A 10,765-nucleotide genomic window follows, 5' to 3' on the forward strand; every position below is an offset into this window, starting at 1 on the left:
GTGGGAAGCACTGCTTCAACGTCTCTATCCAGTACGGACATGACTGGCAGGAATACACTACTCCTATGGAATGTCAGTTACTGCAGGAAACAATTATCCTTTCTGAATATTCAAAATATGTCAAAACATTCTTCATTTTTCCCTTTTAGGGCTCATCGAAGCTGTGAGTGTGTCAACATCGTTCCACCTACTTGGAGGCAGCTCTGGAATATCTGATTCACAGGCGTTTCTCTTGCTCGGCGTTGAACCTTGTGCAGCTGTAGCCGACTCAAGCCTTTGCAAATAATACAGGCAAAAATGGATTTTGCCAACCAAAGGGTGGTCTGGTCAGCATGTACTACCATTACATTCCTTACCTCTCCAAAATACGGTGCCCATGTCCAAATTTCCGGTAGCCCTGGACTATACTCATTCCCAAACTGTGCTAAGTGTGTCTGGGAGAGGGCTAGTTGACCCAGGACAACAACACGTGAGGGACTATCCTAACAATTTAATAGCGTAGGTGATCACGTTCTGGAGTCTGGGCCTGGGTCCTGACACTTTAATTTACTAGCAGAGATAGAGCCGGTGAGTAACAACAGGATCATCCAGTCAACTGGTCTGATGGTATATCATGGACTATTATGTCTCACCTTGCTTCCCTTTCATAGGGGTTTGCCTAGGGCATCTCTACTAGGAAGACATCCAATCTCAATCTGAAAACATCAAGAGACAGAGAATCCAACCCTACTTTTGGTAAGTAGTTCCCAGGATTAATTGCTCTTACTATTAATAATGCATGCCTTGGTTTCTTTGTATGAATTTGTTTGGCTTCAGCTTCTAGCCGTTGATTCCTGCTATGCTTTCTCCACTAGATGAAGGAGATCTTTTGCATATGGTATTATCTTGTTGTGGTGGTACTTGTGCACTTTAATCAAGTCATGTCTCCATCTTTTTGATAAGGTAAGCAGAGAGATCCCTTCCAGGCTTTCACTAGAGAGAGACATTTTCTCTCATCCTCTCTCTGACCCGTCTCCAACTTTTCCCATTTAAAATGCGGGCACCAGAACTTTTTGCACTATGCCAATATTAGTCTTACCAGAGCAGTGGGGAGAGATAAGATCAGCTCCCCACTCCTACTCACTACTTCTTTGTTCATACATCCATGAATCACATTCTCCCCTTCTGCTTTACACTAGGAGCTCATGTTGCCGCCCTTAAACCCAGTCTGTGGTCCTTGATTTCCATGGCTGCCTGCTATCTACACAATAGGCTTCATTCCCTGTTCCTATAGGAGTGCCTCTACTAAGACACATCTTTAAAATCAGGTCTTCTGCACTGTCTGTGTTATAATGTCCTGGGAGTGTGTTGCAAAGTTAAATCCCTGAGCTGCTCAGGTAAGATTCTTGGGCATGGAATAAAGAAAATAAATAAGAATTGTTCCTTAGAAAATGAATGACAAAATTCCCCTTACTGTTGAGAGGAGTGGGATCAGCTCATGGCATTTGTTCACCAGTATGAACCTGTAACTAAATTTTCCAGGTCTACAAAAGGCGAAATCCATGCTGCTCTAATCCTTTCTTCATATACAAGATCTTGTAACTGCTGTAACCAGTGAACACACGTCGACTCCTTCCCAATGCTACTGACAGTATTTTCTCATCTTAAAAAAAAAAAAAATCAAGTCTAACCTGTCTTTCCAACAAAGATTTTCTGCTCATTAACATCTGAGAACTGCTGCATGGATTTCAGCTTGATAGGCAGAAAGTATCTCATTCATCCCAAAGGCAAGTGTAGTCTACATGGCTAAGCCAGCATTATGAAGTTTTTTAAGTCAAATCAGAGCTATTCTTTGAAGGACTGTGATTGTGCAATCATCAAGGCATTTTTCATGCTGGCAAGAAAAGACACAAAGCAAACTGATCTGATGCATTTTAACAGGTATTTTTTAGATATGTAGATTGAAAGAACAGCCCTGAAACTTTTACGTGAGTGATCCTTACATCTTTGGTCCTACTGATTTTGATGAGAGTTTCTGCTCAGGAAAGTATTTCAGGATTTGACTTGTGCTGATATTTTCTGCCAGTGATTTTTTCCATGTAAATATGAGGTCGCATTGATGTCGTAACACCAAGAAATCAGTCTTGTGGGCTCATTAACAGGGGACAAGTATCTAAAAGTCTACAGGTTTTTGTGGCTAGCCAAAGGTTACAGTGTAAACCCAACTGTAATACATATTGATGCTTGAAAGAAGAAAGCACATTTAAGTTCATGTGAAGCTGTTGATGCCCGTGCACAATACACTTTATATTACAGCGCAAGAACTCACAAACTCTGCCATTAAAACAGGACTTGATAACTCTGAGGAACGCTACAATTTGTGTCTGAAACTACTTATAGAGACTACCTGTGATTAGTGTTCATGTAGCTGTCATTGTCAGATGTTCACAGGAAATTATATGGTGGTTATTTCCCAAGAGCCGGGATGTGCCCTGCAGCACTCGGGAGGAGGGATGCTTCCCCAAGCCCCATGAGGCGATGGCTCTCGGTGAGGGCTGAGCACAAGGTTGGGATGTTTGTGGAGACTTGTACCTCTGCAATATGCATCTCACCGTGGTTTATTTGTGCTGTCCCAGGTCCCTGTAGCACACCCAGTATGTGAATGCCTCTCAGTGATGTGTTAAACTAATCAACTACCTGTCACATGCATTTCGGATGGAGTTTTGCAGTCAAAGAGGAGAACTCATCCCTCTTTGATGGCCAGTCCACCATGTTCCCATGCAAGCATGTTCTCTCCGCACTTCCTAAAAGTTTAAAACAAGCAAGTAAAGTCAATTCTGTTTTATATAAACACAGCAAGAACGTGAACATGAAAATCTGTTAATAATAGTCTGTCCACAAAGTATTCTATAAGCAAAGGGTGGGTTTTTTTCTGTCAATGCAGTCGTAGCTGTCCCAGTGGCTGGGTGGCAGTAAGGTGTGTTAGCCCGTGGGAAACCTGACCCAGGGAGTTCCCAGGCAGGCGAGTGAAACGAGGCCACGCTGCCTGGGTATCTGTTGGGAGACCAGTCATATACCTCACTCCACCAAATACGATCTTCCAAATTACTAGTGTCTGCTCAGCGTTTAGAAAACAGTTAGAAATAGTGGTTGGATTCTTCAGTTGCTTAAAAACTTGGTATAATTCCTCCACTGAGAGAGGAACCAAAATAGCTATATGCAAAGTATCACCTACCAGCCTCAGCCATGCCTGGGAAGATGGTGTGTGGTGTTCTGTAAATGGATCATGTAGAGACTAGAAAAACCTGGCCAGCAGAGGTCAGATATGGATTTGAACAGTTTGAGAGCAAAAGTTGCTCAGAGATATTAATTTGGCTTGATATTGTCTCTCGATATTTGGGGATGGACTGTTGTTTGGAGCTGGTCTGCCTGCCCTTCAGCCATTTCAGTTTGCTGCTGTCTGTGATTATATTTCCATCATTGTGGTATTTGTTGTGTTTCACTTCCTAAGTATATTTTTTATGTTAAATCTCATATTTTAACTGAATGAAATATTTTGACTGATGAAAATTAGCCTATGTGGAAAGTCATAATTTATAAAGAAGATGTATAAATTTCCTTCCCTTCCTCTGTTCTTTCTTTTTTTTCTTTTTTCTTTTTTCTTTTTTTCCTTCCCTCCTTCCTTCCTTCCTTTCTTTCTCTCTCTTTCTTTCTTTCTTCCTTTCTTTTCTTTTCTTTTCTTTTCTTTTCTTTTCTTTTCTTTTCTTTTCTTTTCTTTTCTTTTCTTTTCTTTTCTTTTCTTTTCTTTTCTTTTCTTTTCTTTTCTTTTCTTTTCTTTTCTTTTCTTTTCTTTTCTTTTCTTTTCTTTTCTTTTCTTTTCTTTTCTTTTCTTTTCTTTTCTTTTCTTTTCTTTTCTTTTCTTTTCTTTTCTTTTCTTTTCTTTTCTTTTCTTTTCTTTTCTTTTCTTTTCTTTTCTTTTCTTTTCTTTTCTTTTCTTTTCTTTTCTTTTCTTTTCTTTTCTTTTCTTTTCTTTTCTTTTCTTTTCTTTTCTTTTCTTTTCTTTTCTTTTCTTTTCTTTTCTTTTCTTTTCTTTTCTTTTCTTTTCTTTTCTTTTCTTTTCTTTTCTTTTCTTTTCTTTTCTTTTCTTTTCTTTTCTTTTCTTTTCTTTTCTTTTCTTTTCTTTTCTTTTCTTTTCTTTTCTTTTCTTTTCTTTTCTTTTCTTTTCTTTTCTTTTCTTTTCTTTTCTTTTCTTTTCTTTTCTTTTCTTTTCTTTTCTTTTCTTTTCTTTTCTTTTCTTTTCTTTTCTTTTCTTTTCTTTTCTTTTCGTCTTCTTTGTCTTTCTTCTTTCTTTGCCTGTCTGTCTTTCTCTCCCCTCTCTTCTGCTTTCTCTTTTACTCTCCCGTTTCTTCTCTCTTTCTCTCCATTTCTCTGTTTCTCTGCCCTTTTTTCTCAGGCTCACAGGCCTGTTCTGTGAACTTGGGTACACTGGATGACATAGTTACACCCACGGATTCACCCTCCCTAAAACCATTCACAGTTAGACTTGCCACTGCATGTTTCTCTCCTTTCTGAAGCTGAACAAATTGCATAGAAAGAATTGAAACAACTCAGATTTCCTTTCTAGCATCTTTTGGCTGCCACAATAACTGAGAATGAGTTATTCTTGACTTACAGTACTCTGCAGATACAGAGAGCAGCATACATTGCACAGAGGTGGGAAACTAGGGTGGGTTAGTCGCAAGTGATAAATACCCTGTGGCTACCCAGAGAGGCCGAGCACCAAACTGGGCGATGCTGGCGTCCTGGCCAGGGCTGGTGCAGTGCCTGGACACCCACCAGCAGTGCGCAGCCACAGCTGCTCAGTCTGGGCTTGTGGTGCTTACGGTGCTTCTCAAAGGGTTGCTTGAAAGAAGCACTGAAGAAAATGAAGACAATGTGCTAGCCTAAGCATCTACTTTTATATATATAAAGTGGCAGGTACTGGTAAATATTGTAGCTAGAAGCCGAAGTAATTTACTTCTTGTACCCCCAATGACAGAAGTGAAAATGCTTCTGATCCTCAGGGTGGTTTCCCTTACATTAACTTCCATCATATCTACAGTTCTTTGTAGAAATATCTACCAGCAATAGTTTTAAAAATCACATGGCACATTTGTATGGCAGCTCTTTCCTACCTACTTCAGATTCAGCATCTTTTGTAAGGCTGTAGGTGAACTATTTTTTAGGAGAAGAGTACTCAGGCCAGGAAAGAAAGCACAGCCCTGGGTGAAGGGCTGCCCTTGACAGCCGTTTGCAGTTTTCATCATGAGCATCCTAACAGGGAAGATACTTGTTCAGTCTAAGTTTCCCCTTTAAACCATGTTTTGTTTGTGTTATATAATTTCCTGACATAATTTCCTGACCTCAAGAATTAGAAGAACTAAAAGAAATTAATCTGGAAGAGTAGACCTCCTGTGAGGTTTTTTTCCTGTTGCGAGTCACACTTTCAGATTTTTGTCTCTCAGAAAGTAAGGTTCAACACAACTAGGAATATCATATCTTGACATTTTAGAGCTGTAGCAAGGTCAGGGTGAGAGGGGAAAAACGGATGACAAAACCTGTTGGCTCCTGGTGGATTGGTAAGCAGCTCTCACTGCAGGGAGCTCAAAGAGGAAAAGCAGGTAATTCCTGCTTCCAAATGTCTTGTTGTTCCTCTGAAAATGTTATATACGTATATGTCAGAGTATTGCCCACAGACCTCAATCTACATTGGGACTACTTTGTGTAAGTGAGTGAGGGAGAATCCCTCCTCCAGATAGACAAGAGGTCTAACAGAGGAAGCAAAGTCACCAGCAAAGCAATGCTCCAGCCAGCCAGGACAACCCTGCTCTTCTGTACTTCCAGGCCGGTCTTCTGTAGGCCATGCCTGAAGAACACGTGTGGTCCAATGGACCTGGCTAGTAATAAACAACTCCTGGTTGCATGTAAAGGTCTGAAAATTGCATTTCTAATAAATGCCTGAATTGCTGGCTTTACTAATCCAGCATTTTAAATGTAGATTGAATATTTCAATAGGGCTTATGATAGTACCTTATGCCTCCACTAACAAAGGCTTTAAGTATGTATGGAAAACAAGTAATATAATTTGCAGAAAGAAACATCTCGGTAAATGCCTAATTATACCATTTAAACTGTGCTTGCTGGAGCCCTGGGCTATACTCCACTGCTTGAATTTTTGTAAATCCTTGACATTACAGCTGTTTAAATTCATGCCAGGAGCAACATTGGATCTGTCAACCAGAGAGGGAGGCTTCATTGTCCAAAATTAAAGATGCGTGAATCCTCAGATAGTTTTTCACTTCCAGCGGCTCTGCTTCAGTGTTGGAGAGCCTGTGTGGGAGATCCAAAGCCCAGTTGTAGGATCATACCCTTTACCTGTGTAATATGTATGATGGGTATCACTAGTACAACATGTCTGGGTCATGCAGATACAGCAAAGAGCCACCCTGCTTGTGATTTTCTTCATGCTTTGAGGGCTCTGGAGCCAGTCCTGCACCCTGAAGAAATAAGTGAAGCCCTGCCAGCCCAGGCCAGTGTCTGAGTTTCAACTAAATTGATTGCAGAAGTTTCCAGTACAATGCTAGATGTGTTATCTAGATAATCATGTAGATCTCCTTTGTAGTGCACTTCTCAACATAGTTCTGGCTCTTTAACACAACTAGTAGAACAGCTTCTTTTCATGGTTAGATAACCTAAGGTATCTTCAAGGTGGAATATTTTCCTGAAAATAATCACATGGGAATGACTATTCCACCTTCTTTTGGGAGAAAAAAAAATGGTTGCAGAGAAGGTGATCAAGTAATGTGTCAACAGGAGAGTCAGAAATGGCCATAAACAAAAGGAGTTTTGCCCAGATCTCCACATAAACTCTTTCACCTTCTCTGTATTTTTAGAGATACAAGGAAAAAAATAAAATTCAGAAGATGTTTTTTCCAGTACTGCCATTAAATGATGCTTTCTCAGTCAAAACACTCACTTGTTCTCAATTCATCAAAATCGAGCTGAAAAGTAAATATTGCTCCTTCCATGAGACTTACAATGGTGGGCCCTTGCTTTGGTGGTTATAAAACAAAGAAGTCAAATATGCTTGGACACTAAAGATACCTTGACATATTTTTGTCAGAAGAGATGCAGTATTTTGGGAATGCAAAGTAATTTTAACTGTCTTCTTAGAATTCCTTGCAGATGGAGAGTGATTCCTTGCATGGTTTAGGGTTGCTACATGCTGTTTGAACAGCTGCACTTGTCCCATCCCTGAAGGTGGCTGGAATTCAGTGGAGGAGGAAGCAATCCAAGTATATATCATTCTAAAGTGACAGACAGGATGAGTTACTGGGTTTTTTTTCCCACTGATAAATCCTTGTTTCTGTTAGCGATACTGAACATGCTGTCATGACTGAAGAGTTTCAGCAACTCATCGTAGTGCTCAGTGCGTCTGTCATGTAACAGAGAGGTTTCTCTTCCTGTCCTGGCTCAAATTTCCTAATATACAACTAAACTCCCTTTAAACCCCCAAAAGGCACATCTCATGGAGCAAGCTCCACTGCTCTGTGGCTTGGGTAACTTACTAGTTACAGCTTTCCTGCAGGTTCCTAACTGGAGAATTCCTGTAAAATCATGCAGTAAATATGTGATATGTAGCCCCTTCTTAGAGGGCTTGTGTAGAGTAAAAACTGTATATTTGTAATTTTTTTCCCCATGTTTAGTAGCCTTAAAGGTGTAATGTTCAAAGCCATTATTTATTGCCAAATTCCTGAAGTGATCCAAGAAAGCATGATTTCTTACAAGAGAGGGAAGTGTCTTCAGTCTACCATCGTGTTGCTACAAGGCTGAAGTCTGGGTAATTCCCTGCACAGCGAGCACACCTCTGCACTGAACGCTTTTGCAGAGAAGCCTCTAAAACACACCACTTATTTGCTCCAGGGGACCTTACTGATTGACGGTGAACATCTCTGTGGAGCTGCATTTGGTTTGATCTGTGACTGGCATATGACAGTTTGGTTGGGTCTGTGATGGTGCCACTGATCCAGTCAACATCCCCACGTTTGGACACCTCCCAGCCCACTGTGCTGAGTCTCAGCTCAGTGCTCACTGGTTTTCAGCTTTGCTGTGTCTCGCTAGGACCCATCCTGGGACATCAGGCACAGACTCCAGGTGGAATCAGCTTCATCTAGATTTCAATGTGTAAAAAGTTGGTTTTAGGCTCTCTCTACCACCTGTGGTGTCAAAGGAGCACTCTAAGGGGGTATTTTTCTAACTGAAAGGGAAATGTCAAAGTTAGATTAGAAGAAAAGTTTCTTGCAGGTTCCTATTTTCCCTCTAATGACTGTAAAGGATGCCCAGAAAAGCAGCTGAGACAGGTGATGAATTTTACATATCTGAATTTAGGTGGTATGAGATCCATCATCTCTGTCTTTTAGTCCTTCATGGAAGCAGAGGCCCACAAACCCATTGCTGCTGGCCCTTAGGACGCTCACAGCTCCCGGGTAGGACGTCTTGATCATTTAAATACACTGAGAGTTACCCAGGGAAGGTGATGAGTTTGTAGAGCCACAGTATACATCTACAGGAGCACATGGCAAGTTAGCACTTACACACAGAGACAGGCAGGCTTTGCATGGGTTTTGTGGCTTTTCATCTCAAAAACTAAAAAAAAAAAGAGGTTCAGATGGTTTAGGAAACAATAAACTTTATGAATGCTGTACTATTTCTACGAGCTCATCTGCTGGAGGCCAGCAGATACAACAGTCCCAGATGAGAGCAGTTCCTGTCGTTCCCTTTCTGCTTCTCCCTGATCAGCTCCAAAAGGCAATCACAGCCCCTTCCCTCCCAGTTCCCCCACAGAAGTTCACATCTGAAGAGCTATTTTGCACCAGGCAGTGAACAGCTTTTCTCTCATTGCCCCTTCTTTTAAAACCACAGAGGGTCAGCAATCCTCTGTGGCTGGTCCTGTGCCATCACGTTTTCCCTCCTCCTGGCATTCCCTCCAGTGGCATCCCCCCTGGAAATCTAGCTCAAAATTGAGGTTAAAAAATGGCAAAGCTTCCCCTCCCCTTCCATTTATAAGTGACATTTGCGATGTAGAGAGTTTGTAAACTCCAAGATCATTGCCACCAGCTGAGGGAACAGAGGGAGCTGCACAGACTCCCAGGGGAAAGGTGAGCTAGAGGGATAGACATCGCATCACAGCGTTTGTTGTCTTCTGAGGGCAATATAGGCTATTGAATCCTGGGTTTAATACAGTCATCTGAAAACCTGCAGAAAAGCCATTTTGCTGTAAAACCCCTTTGGTCAGATATAAATTGAATTTTCTACATGTAGAGTGAATATTTCTTCAGTTTAAAGAAACTGTGAATGTGTAGGCTACACAGGAAGGTGTGCAGAGGCTTTACCCCAAAACTTATTGAAGGGTCACCAAAAAAAGAAAAGTTCTAATTTTAAGAAAATAATTAAAATAACAATACAACCGTGCAGTCTGTTTTACAGTGCATTTCACGTATTTTTAAAGTCCATGTCAACCTAACAAGTCTCCAAAAACTTCAAAACCATCTATGGCGTACCCTGTTAAGTACTGGCAGTATAAATATGAACATTTAGTTCCTGGCACAATAATTTGGGTATTGGATCTTAAATGAATGAAAATTCTAAATTGAAACCCTTAATTATATCACATCTGCATTTCAAAGATGTTTTGAAATCTGAATCTGGATTCACATCTGAAGTATACCACTATACCACCAGAGTGGACTTGCTACAACTCCCATCATAAATGCCACATACACTTTAGAATATATTGTGATTTAAATCAGCAACTAGGAAGCAAAGCAAAGGGGATTTCTCAAATGACTAACGTAGATAGATTTGATGCATTTTATATGCAGAGACAAGTCCTTTTATCCTATTTTGCAATATTTTATTTATATAACAAATAAAAGGCTATTTTGCATCATAAAAGAAAGCTAAAAAGACAAAACTAACCAGAGCTGACCAAAGCTGAAAAACAGGAAAGCCACTGGGGAAAGAGAAAAAAGGAATTCTAGTTATTTTACATAACAGATGGCAGCATAACAGAAAGCAGCTGATGTTGGTAGCCTAAGGGAATTTTCCCCTGTCAGAAGAAAAATAAAATTTAGGATATACAGAACCCCCCATTAAATTAATTTCATAAAAAGAGTGTTTTATTTACATATAATATGTGGACATAGACATATAGATATATACAAACTTGCACATAGTTGTGGAGACATCTGTCTTTGGAGGGAAAAGAGACTAAAAATTATGACAGAATTATATTTTCCTTACCCGCTACACAGTGTTTATTGCTCCTTTCTTTGCAGCACCTCATTGCTCTCCTTCTCTACCAAACTCAGTCTTTCCTTTCTCCCTTCCAGGGCTCTCTACATTTTCATCTATATGCTCATTTGGGTTCCCATTTACCCTATACTCCCTCCCTCCTACACCTCCATTTTATTCTGCCATTGAATCTAGTGTCCCACATATGTTGCACTGTTCTGCTACTCTCCTGGTAAAACCTTTTTCCATGCTGCTCTCCTGCCTGCTCGCCCTGGAAAGCAAATCTCACCCAGCAAGCAGATCCCACCAAGCCTGCTAGGACAGACCCGTCAAACAAGAAGGGCTGCACCTCATCTCTCCAAACGGCCTCTGCATACGCAGGGAGCTTTCAGGGTGATTTGTGTTGTCTGTTCAGACCAGAGGTACTTAATGTATGACCTTTGGCATCTGTATA

The sequence above is a fragment of the Pygoscelis adeliae genome, unplaced genomic scaffold, assembly GCF_000699105.1.
Source record: "Pygoscelis adeliae isolate BGI_AS28 unplaced genomic scaffold, ASM69910v1 Scaffold354, whole genome shotgun sequence".
Taxonomy (NCBI): domain Eukaryota; kingdom Metazoa; phylum Chordata; class Aves; order Sphenisciformes; family Spheniscidae; genus Pygoscelis; species Pygoscelis adeliae.